This window comes from Myodes glareolus, chromosome 16 (assembly GCF_982192425.1).
Source record: "Myodes glareolus chromosome 16, mMyoGla1.1, whole genome shotgun sequence".
Classification (NCBI taxonomy): Eukaryota; Metazoa; Chordata; class Mammalia; order Rodentia; family Cricetidae; genus Myodes; species Myodes glareolus.
This window is the reverse complement of record NC_142041.1, coordinates 62503864-62518630: the sequence shown is the minus strand read 5'-3', so window position 1 is coordinate 62518630 and position 14767 is coordinate 62503864. Positions and strand designations below refer to the sequence as shown.

At 43.7% G+C, this 14767-nt stretch overlaps 1 long non-coding RNA gene across 1 annotated transcript; it reads left to right on the top strand.

Moving 5' to 3' along the window:
- Nucleotides 1-229: 229 nt before the first annotated feature.
- Nucleotides 230-7407, top strand: LOC148119595 (uncharacterized). Its single transcript, XR_015735141.1, has 3 exons — nucleotides 230-1261; nucleotides 3256-3319; nucleotides 7120-7407. It is a non-coding gene; the product is annotated as an uncharacterized LOC148119595 (long non-coding RNA).
- Nucleotides 7408-14767: the final 7360 nt, after the last annotated feature.

Sequence of the window (14767 nt, the reverse complement as noted above, 5' to 3'; positions counted from 1 at the left end):
GACTAGAGTTAAGCATTTCGGTTTTCAGCCTTAGCAGGAAAAAAGCTGCGCTGTTTTAAAATGCTGGCTTTCAGGGCCACCCTGCCAGGGAAAACTCTTGACTCTTTCAAGCAGGCAGTCCAGACTATGGAAACACTGTTGCAGCTTGCTTCCTGGCAAGGACCTTGAAAGGCCTTAAGAGCTTTTGAGTGTTGTCTTCTCCATATTCCTTAGCAAATTAAAGACCCATGTGGTCAGAAAAAGAGATATACAGTAAAGAGAGATTCAAAGAGTAAGAAAACCTCTAAATGGTTTATAGTGTGTTAAAAATATATACAGGCTGAAGGTTAAAGTTCTCAAAATAAAAAAGAAAGAAAGAAAGTAGCCTGGGAGGCAGAGACAGACGGATCTCTGGGAATTTAAGGATAGCCTGGTTTGCAGAGGGAATTCCAGGACAAAGATATGCAGAGAACCTGTCTCAAAAAGCCAAAAGTTAAAAGTAAAAGTAAAAGAAATAGAGGTTAAAATAAAGCCATGTAAAGATGGAAAATACACAGGGAATCTTGATACTGTATGCTATTATGCTCTCTTTAAATCGTTTGAATGCTGAGGAAGGAGCAACAGCTGCTAAAAGATATTTGCTTATAAATGCTGCAGAATTAATCCAGGATAGGTATTTTGAAAATACTTTGGCTTCAAAATTGAAGTCAAAAGGTATGTTACTTTGGAGAAGAGATTTTGCTTTTGTTTCCACAGAAAATGAGAGGCTCTGGATTTATTCAGAGTTAAGAAAAATCATCTTTGACCAAGGGAGACTACCTGAGCAATCTCCGGTAGGAACAGATGGCCCAGATGTCTGAGTTCTTCATCCAGAATAGGTTCAAGATGCTGCCTGAGATGATCAGGACTCACAGGATACTTCAGTCAGGACTCTATCATAACTCTAAATTTTCTTTAGGTCCCCATAAGATAATCAGCGCCCCCATCCAGCTGGAAGTAGCCTGGAATACTATGCCCACATTTCCCAAAAAATGGACTGTGGATATTTTCCTTTGTTTTTTAAAAAAGAGGGGGAAGTGGTGTGGGAGAATTGTCTGTATTCTGTCAATCATGTTTTAAATAAACGCTAATTGGCCAGACAGGAGGTGTAGATGGGAAAATCAGACAGGAAGTGGAAATGATGCAAGGAGAGCAGGAGAATTCTGGGGAGGAGGAAGTTGATTCCTCCCACTCCTGCCCAGATCACCGAAGCAACAGGATGTGAGCTGCCCCACTGAAAAAGGTACTGAGCCACATGGCTAAAATAGACCAGAAAAATGGGTTAATCAAGATGTGAGAGTCAGTGAGAGGCTAGAGCTAATGGGCCAATCAGCTTTATAACTTACAGAGATCTGTGTGTGATTTTTCTCTGGGACTAAATAGCTGGGGGGCCAGATGAGACAGAAAACCCCCAACAAGCCGGCCCCCTTCATGTTACAAGAAATGACTATATTCTAAAGAGACTTTTTGGTTATGACTGTTAAAAATGGCCACCAAGAGACTGTAATTTCCCAGGACTTCATGCTGGTATGAGGACAGCCTAGGCAGCCAGAGGGGGTGTTCTCTCCCAGAGCCATTTCCAACCTTCCAAAGGTGATGGTCTGGCAGTGGTGGCTGGACCCTCACCTTGTCCAGGATGGCTAAGATGCACACAGAAATGCCCCGCTTTCTGCAGTTTAACTTCACTCCAGGACCCTGAAGGTGGATTTGGGGAAGTTGCTGGGTCTCTTTGTTCTTCTTCCCAAAGTGAACACATTGACCAAATCTCCTTTTTCTACTTTTTATTGTTAATTTGACTTTTCCAGGTGGCTTATAGATGATGGTAACTAAGCATGGTTTCTTGGGACAAAAGCCATGGCTCCAAGTTCTATATTAAGTGATCCCCAGAGATCTGTTTGCCTTCTGCCCAGGGCTGGGATGACAAGCCACCAGTTCGGCTTGTTTCCTGTGAGTTTTGGGAATCTCACAATCTCATTACTGACTAAACTCTCTCCTCAGACCGCTTCCTTCCTGACAGCCTCATTGTCATCTTGCCTCAGGGCCTTGGCATTTGCTGCCCCCCCCCAAAGCAAGTTGTGTTTGTAGTTCTTTGAGACAGGGTCTTGTATATCACATGTTAGCACAATCTTATTTTATAGCTTAAGATAACCCTGACCTCTGTCTCTACTTCCCAAGGGCTGGGAAGACAAGTAAGCTTCCCCCCAAGCCCTGTTTATGAAGTGTTGGGGACTGAACCCAGGGCTTGCTTGCTTGCTTTTTTTGATTTTTTGTTTTTGTTTTTTGAGACTGGGTTTCTCTGTAGCTTTGGAGCCTATTCTGGAACTATGGTGTGAGAGGTCCATCTGTCTATGTGTTGCTTTTATTGGCTAATGAATAAAGAACTAGCTTGGCCTATAGCATAGGAGGAGAAGGTGGAGTTAGAGATGCCATGGAGCTGCCACCAGAGAGAGATGTGATGAAACTTTGCTGGTAGGCCACAACCTCGTGGTGATATACAGATTAATGGGTATGTAGAACTCTGAAGCCATTTCTGAGGCCTCTCAGCAATAGCGCCCCCCCTCCTCTGGGAACCAAGGACCTAACAGTTACCCACACATGTACTGAAATGTTGGAAACTTTCCATCTCCCTGAGTCTTTGTGAATGTTCTCCATAAATTGGGGCAAGATAATCCTTAGGTGTTGACTCAGTTCCTGGTGTTTTGACTCAGTCCCTGGGAAAGGGTCAAAGTAACCCTCAGGTGTTTCCTCTTACCTCACCTGATTTGGCAACCGCTCTCCAGCCAATTATTGGTAATGGCCCTTTAAATAAGCCAATCATAATAGTTAAAGAACAACCCCCAGGCTCCCCCCTTGTTTCTGTGCCTTTTTGCTTTAAAAGAAGCCTGTATCAGCTGTTCGGGGTCTTTCTGGCTTCTCGAATGCTGAAAGACCCTGTCTCAGCAGAATTAATAAAATCCTCATCTTTTACATCAGCTGTGGTGTGAGAGATGATCTCTTGGGACGACTCCTCCTGGTAGCTAGACTTCAGGGTCCAACAGATTAAATTAATATAAGAGTTAGCCAATAAGAAGCTAGAGCTAATGGGCCAAGCAATGATTTAATTAACACAGTTTCTGTGTGATTATTTTGGGTCTAAGCTAGCTGGATGGCCGGGAACCAACAAGCAGCTCTCTCCTTCAACAGAACTAGACCAGACTGGCCCGGAACTCACAAAGATCCGTTTGCTTCTGTCTCCAGAGTTCTGGGATTAAGAGCATGCACCACCACCACCCGACTCAACCCAGAGCTTTCTGCATGCTAGGTGAGCGCTCTACCATCCGAGCTACAAGCACCCTATTAACTGAGCCCCAGCTCCAATCTCTAAGCATTTTGGTGCTCAGCGGATTTACCTCCTCTAATCAAGATGCAAGCTCCATGAGACAGAAACTTTCCCTGTCTCCTTCATCTTATTCTGTTCCCAGTTGTGGCCAGATCTACAGTAATGCTCAGTCCTATGGTCATCAGCACTCAATCCCTGCAGCCAGGCCCTCTATCCATAAGGACTTGTTGTTTGGCAGTGTGCTCAGCCCCTGGTCCTGACTGGGCTGTTCTCAGCCTTGGATAGAGAACCTGCATTTTGTAGCAAGCAGTCACTGGAAAGATGGACAACTCATCAAAGTGAGGCTGAGAATGAGTGCTCCCCCTAGACAGGACATCTGCACTAAACCTTCCCCTTTGTCCCAGTACTGAGGCTGAGAATGAGTGCTCCCCCTAGACAGGATGTCGGCACTGAACCTCCCCCCTCACCCTAGTGCTGAGAATTAATGCTCTCCCTAGACAGGATGTCGGCACTAGGCTTCCCCCCTCGCCCAAGTCTCAGGGCACATCAGAAAGGGTAAGAACCAGAAGGTGGAGAGGAAAATTGTGAAATGCCAGCTTCCGGGCAGGATTTGGCCGTCAAGCTTATGTTGTTGCCTGTATGTTACCAAGGCAGTCAAAATCCCAGCAGACATGGCGGGGGGGTTGGTCTCCAGGCCCCACCGCTTATTGAGGAGCTGCTGGCAGTGGATAGGAACTGGGGAGAGACAATTGCTCTCTTTAGAGGATGTGGTCACCGGCAAATTTCCCATGATCTAGTGGATATTCACATACCCATGCATGTATGGGCAGCACTAACTGTACTTGGGTAAGTAGGGAAGGGAGGTGTTCCAGGAATGGGGGGGAAGGAAGGGGGGTGGAGGAGAGTAGATGCATCATTTCATTGTGTACATGTGTGAAATTCTCAAAAACAAAGTAAATATTTTAAAAAGTGTTGTAACTCTGCAGTCAGGGAAACCGAGATGTGTTGGGAGAACGAAACTTCCATGGCTCACCACTCAACAGGGACTGACCAGAAAAACACACTAAGGAGGGATTCCAACAATGACCACTAGAGGGCCAATGCGTTGTCCCGTTCCTCCTAGGGAATCCAACCTGGGATTTTTCAGTACCCTATTGTATATGAACACATTTTGTTTATAATTTTCCTTGAATTAATCATTTAATATATTTATCTCTGTTTGTGTGCGTGCATGACATGGGTTGAGTGTGGGGTTTTGAGAACAACTTGCCAGAGTTGGTTCTCTCCTTTTACCACGTGGGTCCTGGGGATAGAACTTAGGTCATCAGGCTTGGCAGCAGATGCCTTTATCCCTTGAGACATCTTTTGGGCCCCACCTTGTTTTTTGAGCCTGGATCTGTCCCTAGGACCTGGGACTCACTGATTAGTCTGTCCTGATGGCAAGTCTCACGGTTCATTCAGTATCTGTCTCTCCAGCAGTGGGATTTTAAGAGTGCACCACCAAGTCAGCTTTTTATATGGGTTCTGAAATCAAGATCAGGACCCCATGTTTAGTGGGCAAGCACTTTAGGAAGTGCCGCCTCCCCAGTCCCAATTTTCTTTTCTTTCCATCTCTTGGTATTGGAGTGAAAGCAGCAGAGAATAGTGGGGTTTGGGGGGTGTCAGAAAGGACCCATGCTAGCCCTATAGGATTGTTAGGTTTGTGTGGTATAGGTAACATGCACTTGCCTGGTGTGTGGACGGAGGACAGAAAAGAGCCTTCGGGCCCTTTATCACTCTCTGATTTATTCTCATTGAATCTAGACCTGATATTTTGGGGTCTAACTTGGGAGCCAGCAAGCCGTAGCAATCCTCTTGTCTCTGCCCAACCCAGTGGGGCATGCAGACTGGCTACAGGTCCTGAGGCTTGTATTGCAAGTGCTCTTAGCCTGCCCTCCAGCCCTCTGTTTGGCTTATATGAGTTTCCAGCCTCCTGTCTATCATATATAACACAGTTCCTATCTCAGACACTGCTCTTGTTTTTTTCCTCCCTAAAGACAAGCATGATATCATGTATGTCTTTGATGCCTTGAAAGAATGACTCACAGAATGCAGTAATAAATATGCCTCCCTGCCAGGCGGTGACGGCACACACACCTTTAATCCCAGCACTTGGGAGGCAGAGGCAGGTGGATCTCTGTGAGTTCGAGGCCAGTCTGGTCTACAAGAGCTAGTTCCAGGACAGCTAGAATTGTTACACAGAGAAACCCTGTCTACATAGTAAAGAAAGCTACACAGTGTGTGTGTGTGTGTGTGTGTGTGTGTGTGTGTGTGTGTGTGTGTGTGTGTCCATGTGGAGGTCAGATGACAGCTTGTGGGAGTTGGTTAGTTGGTTTTCTCCTTCCACCATGTGGGTCCCCAGGATCTAATTCGGGCCATCAGACTCGTTGGCAAGCACCTTTACCCACCGTCTTAGTTAGTGTTCTATTGCTCTGAAGACACCTCCTGCCCCCGCTCATACAATCTTTCCTCCCTCTCTTCAATAGGACTCCTGTTCAGTGCTTGGCTGTGAATCTCTACATCTGTTTCCATCAGTTACTAGATAAAGGCTCTCTGATGACAATTAGGGTATTCACCAGTCAGATTACAGAAGGCCAGATCAGGTACCCCATCTGCTATTGCTCGGAGTCGTAGCTGGGGTCATCCTTGTGGATTCCTGGGAGTTTTCCTGGCACCAGGTTTCTCCCTAACTCCAAAACTAATCCCCCATGAAGTTATCTCATTATTCTCCCCCTCGGTTCCACTCCTAACCTGTCCAACCCGATCCCTTTTTTATCCCCCATTCCCTACCCCAAGTTATCCTGGAGATCTCATCTATTTTCCCATATCAGGGAAATCCATGCATCCCTCTTTGGGTCCTCCTTGTTACCTAGCTTCTCTGGGTCTGTGGATTGTAGCCTTGTTATCCTTTACTTTACAGCTAATATCTATTTATGAATAAGTACTTACCATGTTTACCTTTCTGGATCTGGGTTACCTCACTAGGGATGATTTTTTTCTAGCTCCATCCATTGGCCTGCAAGTTTCATTATATCACTGTTTTTTTACAGCTGAGTAATACTCAGTTGTGTAAATGTACCATTCTTCAGTTGAGGGGCATCTAGGTTGTTTCCAGGTTCTGGCTATTATGAATAACACTGCTAAGAACATAGTTTAGCAAGTGTCCATGTGGTGTGTTTGAGCATCCTGTGGGTATATGCCCAAGATTGGCATACCTGGGTCTTGAAGTAAATTGATTCCCAATTTTCTGAGAAACCACCATGCTGATTTCCAAAGTGGCTGTACAAGTTTGCACTCCCACCAGCAGTGGAGAAGTGTTCCCCTTACTCCACATCCTCTTCAAAATAGGCTGTCATTAGTTTTTTTAATCATAGTCATTCTGACAGTTGTAAGATGGTATCTCAGATATGTTTTGATTTGCATTTTCCTAATTGTGGGAAGTCCTTCTATATATATGTTGCTTTTATTGGTTAATGAATAAAGCTTTTTTGGCCTATATTAGGGTACAATATAGCCAGGCTGGAAGTTTGATATATAGAGAGATTAGGCAGAGTCAGAGAGATGCCATGTAGCTGCTGGAGGAAAAAGACGCCCACCTGCTGGTACTGGTAAACCAGCTGGTACTGGTAAATTCTGTGTGATAATACACAGAATTATAGAAATGGGTTAATTTAAGATCTAAAAGCTAGCTGGAAATATGTTTATGCTATTGGCCAAACACAGTTTCTGTGTGTTTATTTCAGGTTTGGTGGCTGGGGATGAACGAGCAGTCTCCGTCAACAGATTGGTGCCTGCTTTCTTCAGAGGCTAAGTGTAGTCTCTCTGACTCCACCTACTCTCTTTATATATCAGATTTTCCACCTGGGTACATTGTGCCCTATTATAGGCCCAAAGCAGCTTTATTCATTAACCAATTAAAGCAACATAATATGGTTTCTGTGTGATTATTTTGGGTCTGGGAGGCCAGGAACAAATGAGCAGTCTCTGCCTACAGAATGGTGTACAACAAATGTTTGGGGTTGATGCCCACCACTCACTTTGGGTCCATATGCTTGTGTGTCCACTCGGGGTCAAGAGGAAAGTAGCTGAGACTATGGTGTGGCTCAGCGCCCCCTGCCTGCGCAGGTGGTGAGATTGTGTCTACTAGGAATACACAGGCAGGAGAGCATTGGATTCCTGCCACCTTACGCAGAGATATTTCCAGGCAGTACAATTTGCTGCATGGCAGATAAAAAGGGTTTATATGTTACACAGTGCTACCCAGAGTTGAGGTGGTGAGAAAAGCTCCCACCCAGCAGTCCCAGAGCTGGCAGTGAACTACCTCCACCATGTTAAAAGGCCAAGAGAGGCAGAGGCAGTATCCAGGGCCGTGGCAACCACATTGCTTATGATTTTAAAATGCTCTTTGTCAGAAAAGGATTTCAGATACACAATAGGACAGATTCACACATAAAAGATGTCTAAATGAGACACTGTGTTTAAAAAAATGTATGTAGACTTGGGAGAGAGAAGAAAAAGAGTTTAGAGAATTATAAAAAGAAGTAGATTGTCAGGGTCTGGGACCAGCCCAGATCATAAATTATTTCTCGGAACAGAGGAGAGGTGTGGGAATAAAGACACAACTCACATGACTTTCATCAGGAGGGAGTTTTCAGGGATCCCTCATGAAATCCTGAGTTCACATCCCAAAAATTCACACATGTTCATTCTTCAAATAGCATTTATACCAAAACGTAATCTGAGGGGGAAATTCATTAGCATTCTGTTTCCAAGGTAGCCGGGAGAATGACTCTGGTCACATCCACACCTTTGTATGCCCATTTTGTTTCATGACTTCCTATCCATCATCCTGCTCTGTATGCCTGTTCTGCCATGTAGACTGAAGAACACCTCTTTTCCACGCAACCTTCCAAAATTACAAAGAAGGAGCAGAGGACGTTAGCATATCCCAACCCTTTGTTTAGGATGGCGTCAGTTTGTCTGGAAAGGCTAGGTAACCACCTCCTGTGTGGCAGGGGCAGGCTGTGACCTGAAATTCTGGCCGCTATACAATGTAGAAATGTGGGCCTATATAATATGGCCCTATAGTAGATCACTTTAAAAAATAAAACAAAGTCTTTAAAGAGACAGAGTACAGACAGTCATAAATTAAAGGAGTAAAGAAAAATAAGTCACGTAAAGACAGAAAATACACAGAGAGTCTGGATTATGTATACTATTTTTTCTTTGAATTTTTTTTGACTGTGAATGAGTTCAGTACAGAGAGACATTTCATTGTATGGGCTGCTGAGCTAAACCAATATCTATATTTATATCTATATATACACCTATATATACATATATACCTATATATACATATATACCTATATATACATATATATACATATATATAATGTCTCTTGACTTCAAAATTTGGGTCTAAAGATATGTTACTTTGGAAAAAAGGTTCTGCTTTTATTTCCACAGAGGATGAGAACCTATGGATTCCTTCCAAACTAAAGTGGTTTGATGGACCAAGACCCCCTCAAAGATCTCTGTGAACTCCAACATTACTTCACCAGACCAAAAAGAAGAAGCAGTTTGGAGAGAACTACACCAAAATTCCCAAATATTATTTATAAATGTTTGTTTACATTTAAAGGCGGATATACTATAGAGATGAATACTTTGCATTGGTATGGATCTTGGATTATTGATACAAATTTAAGGTCAATTTTGTTATATATATATATAACAAATAAAATATATTTTATATATTTATATATAAATATATATATGATATATATTATTTATATATAAATAAATTTATATAACATATAAAATATATATATATTTCTGCTCTTGATTAAGGTATTGTGCTTGTACAGCTTATTTAAAAATGTAATGTATAATTAAGAAATACAGATTAATAGATAGTCATCTATAATAGTAAAACTTATAGTCATGTTAGCTAGATTTTCTAGAAGTACAAAGATATAGTTCAGATGGATAGATGTTCTTCAAACCCTTCAAAGACTTACAGAATATGTCATTTAAAATGTTTTAAGAACTTAGGACTTTTCAAAACACATTTGCTCCTGGCAACACCAATCTACTTCAAGAGGATGATGGGCATCGAAGAGGCTCCTTATGAAGTTTGTTAGCCATTTGGGCAAGAAACTATTCTCCCCTGAACTGCTTGACATTATGCTGTATAAACTGGACATGCAGGGCCCACAGAAAAATGACTGCTAAACTTGCCTCAAGGTGAGATGGTTCTTCAGGGTCCTGCTTCATGAAAGAGTCTGCCAAACATTCTTCAGGATATAGAAGAAAGCGACTGATGGACTTTGTCATTACAAGGCAAAACAGATTTTCAAATTTCCTGCTTCGTGGAAAAGGCTGCCAGATACTATGGGCCTGTAGGCTGAAGATGGATGCTGAAACATTACAGAAGAACTTTGGGTGACTGTCCAGGTAGTGAGATCTCTCTGTCAATTCTAGAGTTTTGGAAGTTGCTTACAATGAACTTCCTGTTTACTTAGGTAATATATCCTTCTTGAGTCTTTGGTGGAGTTGAAGAAAGATAGTTATACTTATAAAAGATAGATTAGATATAAAACTTTAGACTCACAAAGATAGGATAGATGATAGAGTATTCTCCTTAATTTGCCAAATGTAAATGGACTAAATATTGTAACTATATTTCCTGCTTGCTAACTGCTTAGTTATATGTAATTTTGCTGTATTAAAGTTAAAACCTTCCCTTTTTTGAACAGAAAAAAAGAAATGGTGTGGGAAGTACTTCTGTATATATGTTGCTTTCGTTGGTTAATTAATAAAGCAACTTTGGGTCTATAGCAGGACACAGTATAGCCAGGTGAGAAATCTGAGTCAGAGAGTTGCCATGTAACCACCCACATGCCAGTATCAGTAAACCACAAGCCTCATGGTAATACACAGAATAATAGAAATAGGTTAATTAAGATGTTAGAAATACACTTAAGCTATTGGCCAACCAGTATTGTAATTAATACAGTTTCTGTGTGATTATTTCGGATCTGGGCAGCCAGGAACAAATGAGCAGCCTCTGTCAACACCTGATGGCTATGGATGTTGAATGATTAAGTGTATATTGACCATTTGAGATTCCTGTGTTGAAAATTCTCTGTTTAAATCTGTACCTAATTTTTTAAATTGGATTATTTGTTTTTGTTTTTGCTGTTTTTTTTTTGACGTCTAGTTTCTTGAGTTCTTTATATATTGTGGAGATCAGCCCTCTATCAGATGTGGGGTTGGTGAAAACCTTTTCCCATTCTGTGGGCTACTGTTTTGTCTTATAGACAGTATCATTTGTCAAGGCAACTCTTATACAAGAAAGCATTAATTGGGGACTTGCTTACAGTTTCAGAGGTTTAGTCCATTATCATCCTGGTCAGGAGCATAGTGGCAAACATTGCATTGGAGTAGTAGTTGAGAGCTACACTCTGATCCACAGGCAGAGAGGAGAGAGAGAGAGAGAGGGCCTGACTTGGCCTTTGAAACCTCAAAGCCCACCTCCAATGACACACATCTTCCTCCAGCAAGGCCACACCTCCTAATCTTTAATTGCTTTCAGACAGCTTTACTCCCTGGTGACCAAACATTCAAGTATATGAGCCTATGGGGCCATTCTGATTTAAACCACCTGTGCTGGCTAGTTTATGTCAACCTGATACAAGCTAAAGTCACCTGAGAGGAGGGAAAATGCCTCCATAAGATCAGGTTGTACCAAATTCCAGGAATCCAGTCAAAGAGAGGGAGGAGGAAATACATGACCAAGGGATGACAAGAGCATGATGGAGAAATCTACAGAGACAGCTGAACCAAGCTCATGGAAACTCATGAGCCTCCAAGGGTCTGAACCAGGCCTTCCATATGTGGGAGTCAGTTGTGAAGCTTGAGCTACCTGAGGGCCCCTGGCAGTAGAACTAGGATCTGTAGAACCCCTGGTACAGGAGTTACCTTGTTAGAGCCTATTCCCTTTGAAGGGATGCCATACTCGGCCTTAATACAAAAGGGAGGGGCTTGATCCTGCCCCAAATTAATATGCCAAACTGTGTCGACTCCCCATGGGAGCCCTTACCTGTTGGGAGGAGTGGATGGGGGGGGTGGACTGGACTGAGAGGGAGACAAGGGGGGAGCAGAGAGGGGGTGGGAGGGAGAACCTTGGTTGGAATGTAAAATGAGTTAAAAAAAATAAATAAATGTTGTTTTTTTTTTAAAAAAAAAAATTAGGCTGTAAGCAAGTCTGTAGAGTATTTTTTTAATTAGTGATTGATAGGGGAGGGTCCAGCCCGCTGTGGGTGGTTCCATCCCTGGGCTGGTGGTTCTGGGTTCTGTAAGAAAGCAGGCAGAACAAACCAAGCGGAGCAAGCAGAGCAAGCCTGTTAGCTGCATTCTTCCATGGCCTCTGCATCAGGTCCTGCCTCCAGGTTCCTGCTCTGTATGAGCTTCTGTATTGACTTTCTTCAATGATAAAGAGTGATATGGAAGAGTAAGCCAAATAAACCCTTTCCTCCCCAGGTTGCTTTTTGTCATGGTGTCTTATCACAGCAACAGAAACCCAAACTAAGACAGCACCACCGGCAATGAATCTCAGCATCTCACTAGGCCATGCTCAGCATTTTGTGTGGGCTCTGGATATCAAACTCAGTGCCCAAGCACCAGTCAACTGAGCCATCTCCCTAACCCTGAGCAGCAGGTCTTCAGCATTCTAATTCAATAGGAAGCCAGAAGAGCATGGAGGGAGGTGTGGCTAAGAGCTGGCCCCAGTCTGTTAGGGAAAGAGAGGGTGTGTCTCTCTGAGGAGGGGCCTGACTCGGTCTCCCCAGGGCAGAAGAGACAGAAACCCCAGGACAAGGCCTCAGCTTCTCAGCCAGGAGGTGCTCCCTGCAGTCATTCTTTCTCAGGGTTGTCACCCCAGCCTGGTTCTCTCCAGGTAGGGAGACCTGGTCACTGCACAACCATCTCCAGCCTGCAGAGGGGGCTCTGTAGAAAGACCACAAGGCTGGAGCAGAATGGACTGGCTGTGTCCCTGAGGATGTACACAGTTACCCTCCATCACCTTCCTCAGTGGACTTTGGGATGGTCCAGTTAGGGTCACTGACAGGTGTCTCTGCAGAGATGGTCCCTAAGCTGAGGTTAGAACCCCAGCCTTCCTGGTGTGTAGTGCAGAGACATGGGTGTAGAGCCAATCACTTAAAACAAATCTATGGGCTGGTAAGATGGCTCAGTGGGTAAAGGTGCTTGTCACTAAGCAGACAGCTGAGTTGGGTCACTGGGACCCACACGATGGAAGGAAAGACAATGGCTCCAAGTTGTCCTTGATATGGAATGCGTGACCGTGGGAAAAGAACACAGAGTCAATCCAGTTATCATTGAAAGTTTATTGATTAGCTGCTAACAGGACAAACAGTCTTTGATCCAGGTTTGAAACGGCCATGAGAAGGGGGTTGAGGGAAGGATTCGCGCAGGGGAAACAGCAAGAAGTCCTTCAGTACCCATGCAAACAAGCAAAAACCGGTCTGCTCTGCCAAGGTAAGTAGTTAAGACAACTCAAAACAATCTTTGGGTGCCCAAGCCTGTAGTGGGAGCAGGCGGGCTGTGTCCCGCCACCCGGCTCCCGACTAGCTTTACCCAAAATAATTACACGGAAATTGCATTCTTTTAAACGCTGCTTGGCCCATTAGTTCTAGCCTCTTATTGGCTAACTCTCACATCTTGATTAACCCATTTCTATTAATGTGTGTAGCACCACGAGGTGGTGGCTTACCAAGAAGGATCTTAACCTGTGTTTGTCTCGGAGAGGAGAGTCACGGCGACTGCCTCATTGCCTTCTTCCTCCCAGCATTCTGTTCTGTCTACTCCACCCACCTATGTTCTGACCTATCAGGCCAAGCAGTTTCTTTATTAATTAGCCAACGAAAGCAACGGAAATACAGAAGACTCTCCAACATCACAAGCCCTGCTTTGGCGAGTGGGGTGTGGGGCGTGGGCAGTGTTTGGGTCCTGAAGAGGATGTGTGGAGTCTGCGGAGCGAGGGAAGAAGACAGACAAGATCTGAGATGAATTGGTGAAATTCCTTTTTATTTATTGAAAAGGGAATAGCCACAGCCAAGACTGAAAGTAGACTCAGTGATTCAGGGACTTGGTCAAGCAGCTATTAACTTCTAGCATTTCTCCTGAGGCAGAAGCCGTAAGTTCAGCAACTATCTAAATGCCTACTGTTCTCAAAGGTTCAGTAACTCTACCAGGCACCCTCTGACATCTACAGAAGGACTACCATTCCTCCTGCTAGAGCTAAGGAGAATGACTGCTTTAGCAATGGAGGCTCCGGATCCAAATGCCTGACCTTGGGAAAAGGACTTCCGAGGGGACTGGAAACTCCATTCCAATTTAAGAACAGTTTTCACCCCTCAAGGGGCATGATTCCTTGTTTGCACGGAGCTGGTCCCTAGTTGTGTTCCCTTGTGTCTAAGGCTTACAGAGTGATGCTCCGGAGTCCTGAAAGGCCTTACTCTTTTTGCACTGTATGTTCCGATTTCTCTGTACTTATTAACTGAACTCTTGCCCTTAATGGCCTCAGGCTCTGAATCTGGATTGAAAGTATTTTACCCTTAGGGTCTGGCATGTCTAGTAAATCTCTAACTTTCCTGTTCTTGGTGTAATTAGGAGGGCACATTGAGGTTCCTGGTTCCTCGGTGGTGGGGATTTTTTTCCCAAAGAATTGTTTTGTTTAAAGGGGCTGCTGTTTAATACATTTTCACCTTTCAAAGCCCACACAAAACTTCCCAAAGGAAAAGGCATAAAGGAACGCTCATAACACATCGTGAGAATCATTAAAAATGAAAGCAATAAGGTGCTGGAGAATTGTGGCCTGCAATGTCGACATGCTGGAACTTTGTCCAGCAGCAATGGTCGTCATGTGGTCATGCCATTTGGGTATCTGCACAGCAAGTGACAGAAGCAAAAAAAAAAAAGAAAGCAGTAGTCATATCATAACTAGCATATATATATATGTTATATTATATGCTATTATATACATACATACATACATACATATTTACATGGGGGGGGCACTGAGTCAGGGTTACTGGGAACTTATCTTCCAGGGATTGGAATCAGAGAGAAATGGCTGGGGGTACCAAGAAGCTCAGCATAAAATGGAGCTTCTTTAGCCATCACACCCTCTGACACACCCACAACACAGAAATGTTAAAATATTTAAGAAACGCTTTATCAGAGTGTATTAATGATACATAATAGTGTGTTTCATTCTGACACTTTTGTACATGTATACAAAGTTTTGATCACACTCATACCTCGGTACCCGCTTTCCTCCTCCGCCTCCCACTGATCCCCATTCCTTTC